This window comes from Schistocerca cancellata, chromosome 2, assembly GCF_023864275.1.
Source record: "Schistocerca cancellata isolate TAMUIC-IGC-003103 chromosome 2, iqSchCanc2.1, whole genome shotgun sequence".
Classification (NCBI taxonomy): Eukaryota; Metazoa; Arthropoda; class Insecta; order Orthoptera; family Acrididae; genus Schistocerca; species Schistocerca cancellata.
In genome coordinates, this window is record NC_064627.1 from 353,044,639 (window position 1) to 353,053,819 (window position 9,181).

The window sequence follows — 9,181 nt, forward strand, 5'->3', positions numbered from 1 at the left end:
CCTTACGCGGGTTGTACAATTCGGGCGAATACACTTCTTTGCGCAATCGTTTCTGAATACCCACAGACCAGTATTTAGAAAGAAACGCTCTTTCAGAATCTGCTAATGTGTCACATACTTCTGATGTTTCGCTCGCCCACAAAGCTGCATCACCTGTGATGTGCGACATAACGAACTGTATCTTCTGATACTCCATCCAACATCCTGGTAAGATATTCTGAAACGCTCGTATGAAGACAACGGGGTGGACTGACTTCTTGTCTTCGGAAAAAGTTTGGAAATGACGATGTTTCAACAAACTTGTTCTATCTTGGTGGTGTTAGCACACTGTTCATTTTCCTGTTTAGCTTGACCGGGGGTTATATCGGGTGGCTGAAATATTTTTTTATTCCCGTAAGTGGGTTTAATGTCAGTGATAGAATTTTCACAATGTGATGGAAAATTATTTTCCGATTGGTATCACTTGACATAACCCTTTCCAGGTTCCTTATGCGGATGTTTATCTCTTGCTTTCAAATAGGATTTTCGTCGTCGGTGTCTTTTTTATCGGAATGTACATTACGTACTTCATCGTAATTTGCTTCCGCTACGGAACACATCTCTGCGCGTACGCGCTGCACATCATTGTTGACTGCTACATTTATTTTAGAATCAATTTCTGATTCCTTGTCCGCTATCCAGTTGGATATGCCTTTATTTGTTTTCTGTGACTTTCTAATTGTTCGTCCAGGATTTTCTGGTTGTTGAGCTTAATGTTGGCGACTGCAGAAGTTAATGTTTCCACATTCGTCTTTACTTCATCCTGAAAGGTTTTCAACTCGCTCACATCAGTTTGAAGTTTCGTTACTTGATTTAAAATTGGAGCGTTAAGCCGCCTTCATTGTAATTAGCTCGGATTTAGTTGTGCCTAGTTTGACTCTAATTTTGCGATCGCGCTCTTCCTGCTTGCGATCGCGCTCGGGATCACGCATTTCAAGTTTTCGTAAGAAAGCGGTAAGCGGGTCTTGCGAAATGCTTACATCATTTACGCCTGAGATTGTGTCTTTTTCTGTCGCTCGTTCGCTCTGCTAGGCGCCTATATTAGCGTCGGAATTTGGCTGTGCGATTTCTAATTTCGCTGCCATGTTCGAATCAAGTAGTGGGTTTTCTAATGGGCCGAAGATCAGATCTATTAAAGAATCATTATTATTTTCTGCTTCGCTATCAATATTAACCGCCGAAGCCATTACTTTAGTGGAAAAATTATCTGTCCTTCCTACTTTTACCATAAGTAAAAATTATTCGAAGTCAGAAAAATCTTCACTTGGAAATTTGCTCTTCAGATTAACACAAAATAATCACAGCAATAATATTTCACAAGAATGAATAAATTAATCTTCCTCGTTCCGACTTTCATTTATCAGTGCTCGGCCAAGTCAGCCATTTCGCGTTCTCTTTTGCACACGAAAAAACGATCTTGCGTCGCTTTTGAAAATTTTGATTTTCCGTAGCACTCCCTTCCAAAATTCACTGATTAATACTACTTCTTACTACGATTTCACTTCTACTGAGCATCAAAGGAAATTTTTTCTGAAGAAAAAACTACGAACTTGACAGAGCAAAAATAAAATATTCATTTGTGTGACTTTACCCTATTCGTTGCTTTTTGGTTTCGAATACGTGGAGTTGATGATTACAGCAACTCGTAATGGAGGGCATCAGATTGTAGTATGAAAAAGAATAAAATTTTCATATTAGATATAGAGAAATTTGGTTTTCACAAAATTACAAGATATACTATAAATCATGGCCACACAGTTGTGCGCCATTAAAATATAACTTACTATTTATATTTTGCTTGAAAGAATGTTAAATCTTGTTAAATAGAGAGAATATTTTATAACTGAGGTGACTTCTATTGACAGTAAATAGTAACTCTTATAAGTGAAGTTAGTAACATGAAATTTACCTTTTGTAGTTCCTGTAGCGAAGTTGTGGAAGAAGTCATTCAGTGGTAAATATATTGTTTGTTTGCTGGTATACCGGCTAGCTTTTAAAGAGCAGAGTAAACTTTGCTAAGAAAAAAATATATACATATTTTTATTAGTGTCCAGAAGTGAGGTCGACTAACGATGAAATATAGTGTATCTGAGACTCTGGAAATCTAACTAATAAATAATTTTGTGAAAACCATTCCATTTTCATTTTTCAATAATTAAGATTATTATTTAGACAAACTGTTTTGTACATTCGCAAGTTTCATGGCAGACGTATTCTGCAAAGAAAACACAATGGAATTTCCCAACTTACGGCGAAAATTAGTTTTCGTTTACAAAGTTTAGTCATGTTAAGAAATTAGAATGCTCATCAGCAGAGGAAATCATCGTGGAAAATAATAATATCGTAGTAATTGCCAAGCATGGTAAGTCATAAGACACAACGAATAATTACAATATTAAGAAATAGAACTCACTAGAAATAAAATGTCTGAGAAGATAGAATCAGATAGATCGAGAGGCTAACAAAAAAAAAAAAAAGTGTGTGAAATCTTATGGGACTTAACTGCTAAGGTCATCAGTCCCTAAGCTTACACACTACTTAGCCTAAATTATCCTAAGGACAAACAAACATACACACCGATGCCCGAAGGAGGACTCGAACCTCCTCCGCGACCAGAGAGGCTAACAGAAAGGCGCTAGAACAATAGAGAGCGCAAAATCGGTCACGCGCCGTTATTTATAGTAGTAACAGAGATATTTCTGCCGATCACAGTAAGCTTGGTATTAACACTCAGACAATCAGCGAGCCAAAATATATCTTTCCTGAGACATAAATAATTAATTATTTCTGCCGGGTGACGGGAGGCGTTACTTCACAGCATGTACATTGGAGTCTGACATGGATGCATTACTCCGCTCACAGCTAGTCCCTGTCTGGTGGACAATGCACACAGTGCAAACACGTTATCAGTCCTGTACGCTGTTCCACCTAACGCGCATTACCCATCTGACAGATATTGTTCTGCATGATTCATCCTGACATTGCTAATTGTGAAATGTTCGGTTTAAAATTACACTGTTTGCCTAACAATAATAGACATGATGTTTCCACAATCCCATAGATAAAATATTTATAGTAATAACAATGATAATGCATTGTGATACGTACTAAACAGCATGTGATTACCAGACTGAATGTTGAAAAGCAATAGTGGGACCATGGTGAGAACACATGCAAATGGTAACCACGCTTGGATATTATTCACAAAGCCCATTGCTAGTGTTGCTGGTAACGTAAGGCCCTGACGAAATGTAATTGGTCTGAAAAAGGCAAGAATAATAGTTGGTACTAATCTATGGGACCAGTGGAGGATGATACAAAGAAAACAGGCTTCACATCTAGTAGATGAAGTGGTGCGAATAAATTCACGCCCACGAGATGGAAAGGGCTTCTTCAAAGCTGAGCAATCTCCCATTTCTACCATTGTAGAATGTTTTCTAGAGGACCCGCTGAAATCGCTGTGGATGATTAAGATGCCAGGTACGGTACCATCTGGACTACATTTACCAAATAAAAAACATATGCCTCCACCACGGACCGAAGCATCGACCTCCTGCACATTAAACCAAAACTCTATCCATTGCACCAACTGTACAGCACGACTAATACGTGCTGACAGAGGTAGTTACCATACATATGGTCACAGTGTTGCCAGATTGCTTCTCTTTAACGCCATTTTTCTACTGGATGTACTCGCCAGACGAAATTTTGTGACCCATTTTTTTATCGCTGGCATGTGAGGAGTAGCTCTGTGAAGTCTGAGTGCGCGAATTTCGCTTCACCCTGTATACCGGGTTATCAAAAAGTCAGTATAAATTTGAAAACTTAATAAACCACGGAATAATGTAGATAGAGATGTGAAAATTGACACACATGCTTGGAATGACATGGGGTTTTATTAGAACAAAAGAAACAAAGTTCACAAAATGTCCGACAGATGGCGATGGACAGCAAAACTGCTGCCGTGACGGGTGAGAGGTACGCCGATATGTTACAGAATCGCATCATCCCCAGCCTGGCTGATAAACACCTGCTGGAACGTACGATATTTATGTAGGATGGCGCTCCACCCCATATTGCTAGACGCTTGAAAGATCTCTTGCGCGCTTCATTTGGTGATGATCGTGCGCTCAGCTGCCACTTTCGTCATGCTTGGTCTCCCAGGTCCCCAGACCTCAGTCCGTGCGATTATTGGCTTTGGGGTTACCTGAAGTCACAAGTGTACCGTAATCACCGACATCTCTAGGGATGCTGAAAGACAACATCAGACCCAAATGCCTCACCATAACTCCGGACATGCTTTACAGTGATGATCACAACATTATTCCTCGACTACAGCTATTGTTGAGGAATGATGGTGGACATATTGAGCATTTTCTGTAAAGAACATCATCTTTGCTTTGTCTTACTTTGTTAAGCTAATTATTACTATTCTGATCAGATGAAGCGCCATCTGTCGGACATTTTTTGAGCTTTTGTATTTTTTTCGTTCTAATAAAACCCCATGTCATTCCAAGCATGTGCGTCAATTTGTGCCTCTCTATCTACATTATTCCGTGATTTATTCAGTTTTCAAATTTATATTGACTTTTTGATCACCCGGTATATACATAGGGTGGTCACGAAATAAGCATCAAACGAAAAAACTATAAAACACGAAACTCGTCTAGCTTGAAGGGGAAACCATATGGCGCTCTGGTTGGCCCGCTAGATGGCGCTGCCATAGGTCAAACGGATATCAACTGCGTTTTTTTTAAGTAGGAACCCCCATTCTTTATTACATATTCGTGTAGTACGTAAAGAAATATGGATGTTTTAGTTGGACCACATTTTTCGCTTTGTGATAGATGGCGCTGTAATAGTCACAAACGTATAAGTACGTGGTATCGCGTAACATTCCGCCAGTGCGGACGGTATTTGCTTCGTGATACATTACCCGTGTTAAAATGGACCGTTTACCAATTGCGGAAAAGGTCGATATCGTGTTTATGTATGGCTGTTGTGATTAAAATGCCCAACGGGCGTGTGCTATGTATGCTGCTCGGTATCCTCGACGACATCATCCAAGTGTCCGGAGCGTTCGCCGGATAGTTAGGTTATTTAAGGAAACAGGAAGTGTTCACCCACATGTGAAACGTCAATCAAGACCTGCAACAAATGATGATGCCCAAGTAGGTGTTTTAGCTGCTGTCGTGGCTAATCCGCACATCAGTAGCAGACAAATTGCGCGAGAATCGGGAATCTCAAAAACGTCGGCGTTGAGAATGCTACATCAACATCGATTGCACCCGTACCATATTTCTATGCACCAGGAATTGCATGGCGACTTTGAACGTCGTGTACAGTTCTGTCACTGGGCACAAGAGAAATTACGGGACGATGACAGATTTTTTGCACGCGTTCTATTTAGCGACGAAGCGTCATTCACCAACAGCGGTAACGTAAACCGGCATAATATGCACTATTGGGCAACGGAAAATCCACGATGGCTGCGACAAGTGGAACATCAGCGACCTCGGCGGGTTAACGCATGGTGCGGCATTATGGGAGGAAGGATAATTGGCCCCTCTTTTATCGATGGCAATCTAAATGGTGCAATGTATGCTGATTTCCTACGTAATGTTCTACCGATGTTACTACAAGAAGTTTCACTGCATGACAGAATGGCGATGTACTTCCAACATGATGGATGTCCGGCACATAGCTCGCGTGCGGTTGAAGCAGTATTGAATAGCATATTTCATGACAGGTGGATTGGTCGTCGAAGCACCATACCATGGCCTGCACGTTCACCGGATCTGACGTCCCCGGATTTCTTTCTGTGGGGAAAGTTGAAGGATATTTGCTATCGTGATCCACCGACAACGCCTGACAACATGCGTTAGCGCACTGTCAATGCATGTGCGAACATTACGGAAGGCGAACTACTCGCTGTTGAGAGGAATGTCGTTACACGTATTGCCAAATGCATTGAGGTTGACGGACATCATTTTGAGCATTTATTGCATTAATGTGGTATTTACTGGTAATCAAGCTGTAACAGCATGCGTTCTCAGAAATGATAAGTTCACAAAGGTACATGTATCACATTGGAACAACCGAAATAAAATATTCAAACGTTCCTACGTTCTGTATTTTAATTTAAAAAACCTGCCTGTTACCAACTGTTCGTCTAAAATTGTGAGCCATATGTTTGTGACTATTACAGCGCTATCTATCACAAAGCGAAAAAAGTGGTCCAACTAAAACATTCAATTTCCTTACGTAGTACACGAATATGTAATAAAAATGGGGGTTCCTATTTAAAAAAACGCAGTTGATATCCGTTTGACCTATGGGAGCGCCATCTAGCGGGCCAACCATAGCGCCACCTGCTTTCCCCCTTCAAGCTAGACAAGTTTCGTTCTATGCAGTTTTTTGTTTGACGCTTATTTCGTGAGATATTTGGCCTGGTCACTATCAATGGACCACCAGAGAGAATACATTGCTTTAAAAAATTAAATTACCTGCACTGGTTCATCCTCGTTATCACGTTAGTCATTGTTAATGACATGGTGCTTTTTTTCCTGAGATGATGTTCACAATCACAGACAAGGTTTTGAAGGAAGCAAGTTTATTTGGAAAAATAAAAGGTAATAAATCCGTTATATACTTTTCCTATGGTTCTGGTCTTATAGTTCTGTTTTGCTCAACTACTGCAAGAGAACCCAACAGATGATGTTGACTCTTTTGGGAGCTACTGAGTATCTTTAAACTTAACAGTAAGGGGTATCCCGCCCCCCCCCCCCCCCCCCACTTCAGATCACAACCACTTCATTTACAGCCAGTTTATATCCTTTCCACCAATATTTTTTTCTGTTTTGCTACAGATTTTTCAAATGAATGAACATATAAGCTTCATATTGGACCAAAGTCATTGAAATACCTTTCTTTTAGCTAGTTTATACTTCTTTCATTGAGTCAACAAATGAAGATGAGTGTTCTGATTCAAGAAATTTGCGATCAGTAGTTTTGGTCTTAACATTTGAGTAGTAAACATGCTTCAGTACGTTTAGAGTTATATTAAGAATTCTAATTTGTCCTCCACAGCAATATAAGTACATTTACATCTACATGGATACTCTGCAAATCACATTCAAGTGCCTGGCAGAGGGTTCATCGAACCACCTTCACAATTATTATTCCAATCTAGTATAGCGCGCGGAAGAATGAACACCTATATCTTTCCGTAAGAGCTCTGATTTCCCTTATTTTATCGTGGTGATCGTTCCTCCCTATGAAGGTCGGTGTCAACAAAATATTTTCGCATTCAGAGGAGAAAGTTGATGATTGTAATTTCGTGAGAAGATTCCGTTGCAACGAAAAACGCCTTTCTTTTAATGATGTCCATCCCAAATCCTGTATCATTTCTGTGACACTCTCTCCCATATTTCGCGATAATGCAAAACGTGCTGCCTTTCTTTAAACTTTTTTGATGTACTCTGTCAGTTCTACCTGGTAAGGATCACACACCGCGCAACAGTATTCTAAAAGAGGACGGAAAAGCGTAGTGTAGGCAGTCTCCTTAGTAGGTCTGTTACATTTTCCAAGCGTCCTGCTAATGAAACGCAGTCTTTGGTTAGCCTTCCCCACAACATTTTCTATGTGTTCCTTCCAATTTAAGTTGTTGGTAATTGTAATACCTAGGTATTTAGTTGAATTTACGGCTTTTAGATTAGACTGATTTATAGTGTAACCAAAGTTTAACGAGTTCCTTTTAGCACTCATGTGGATGACCTCACACTTTTCGTTATTTGGGGTCAACTGCACTTTTCGCACCATTCAGATATCTTTTCAAAATCGTTTTGAAGTTTGTTTTGATCTTCAGATGACTTTATTAGTCGATAAACGACAGCGTCATCTGCAAACAACCGAAGACGGCTGCTCATATTGTCTCCAAAATCGTTTATATAGATAAGGAACAGCAAAGGGCCTATAACACAACAATATGATGGTTCTTAGCATCTGTTTCAGGTTTTTTTTTTTTGTTTTTTTTTTTTTTTGTTTTTTTTTATTACAGAAGTAGAAAATTCTTGCAGCCCCATTTCACTTTCACTATCATCTATATAAATATATGACCATTGTTGAACTGAATGAGTAACAACCAAAATTGAACACCCACAAATTTCCCTTGTAGTGTGCTACAGATGTTGTCAATTTCAGAAACGGTAAGGCCTTTTGAAGATCGAAACTCATTATGTAATATTGAATAAAATTCTTCAGGGTATCAGACCGCATCATCATAATTTAAAATGCGCCAACGTTTCGGCCAGCGTTGCAACTAGCCTTCATCAGGGCCTTACGTTAAACTGCTAAATGAAATTTTTTTTTTTTCTTTATTGTGTTTCAATTCCCCATCGGGGCGGGCTGGCAGCAGCATAGGCGCTGCTCTTCAGCCGAAAGACAGTACAAAACAATAGAAGACATTAAAAACAGCAAAGGAGAGACTAAGGTGAACATATATATATAAAAAAGGGGGGAACAGCATGGAAGACAAAACAAAACAAAACGGGGTGACTGTAAAATGGAGATAATAAAAAACTGTTTAAAAGTAGCACATATAAAAAGCCACACACGGCGACGGTGAAAAGAACACAAGGCACAGTATGACCTGAGCTAAAAGTAGCGACGGATGGCATAGCACACAACGTAACACTGACGGCGAACCTCAAGGCAGGACACAATTAAAATCACATCTCTTGCCGCACACAAGAAACAGCACTAAACACAACACTGATGTGGCACACTGATGATGAGCAATACAGGGGATCTGCCAGGCGCTAGGAGATGAGGGAGACCTGAAGAAGGGAGGGAGTGGAAGAGATGGGGGAGGTGATGCTAAATGAAACACACTTGGTTCCTTAAATAGCTGCACGAGAAAACCGTGTCGTTACTTGATTGGCTGTAAAAGGAGGAGGAGGAGGAGGGCTGAAATGTATGCTTTATTGGTGTTTCCTTTATTATCTGTCATTGGCTGAAATAGCTGTTTTCTATTGGTCTTTATATTAATCCACCCCATTGGAGGAGACGGACGAATAGCGAACAGGTGATGGCTGTGACGTCACACTGTTTACATGCTGTCCAGAAGCCAGCTGCGGCGTGC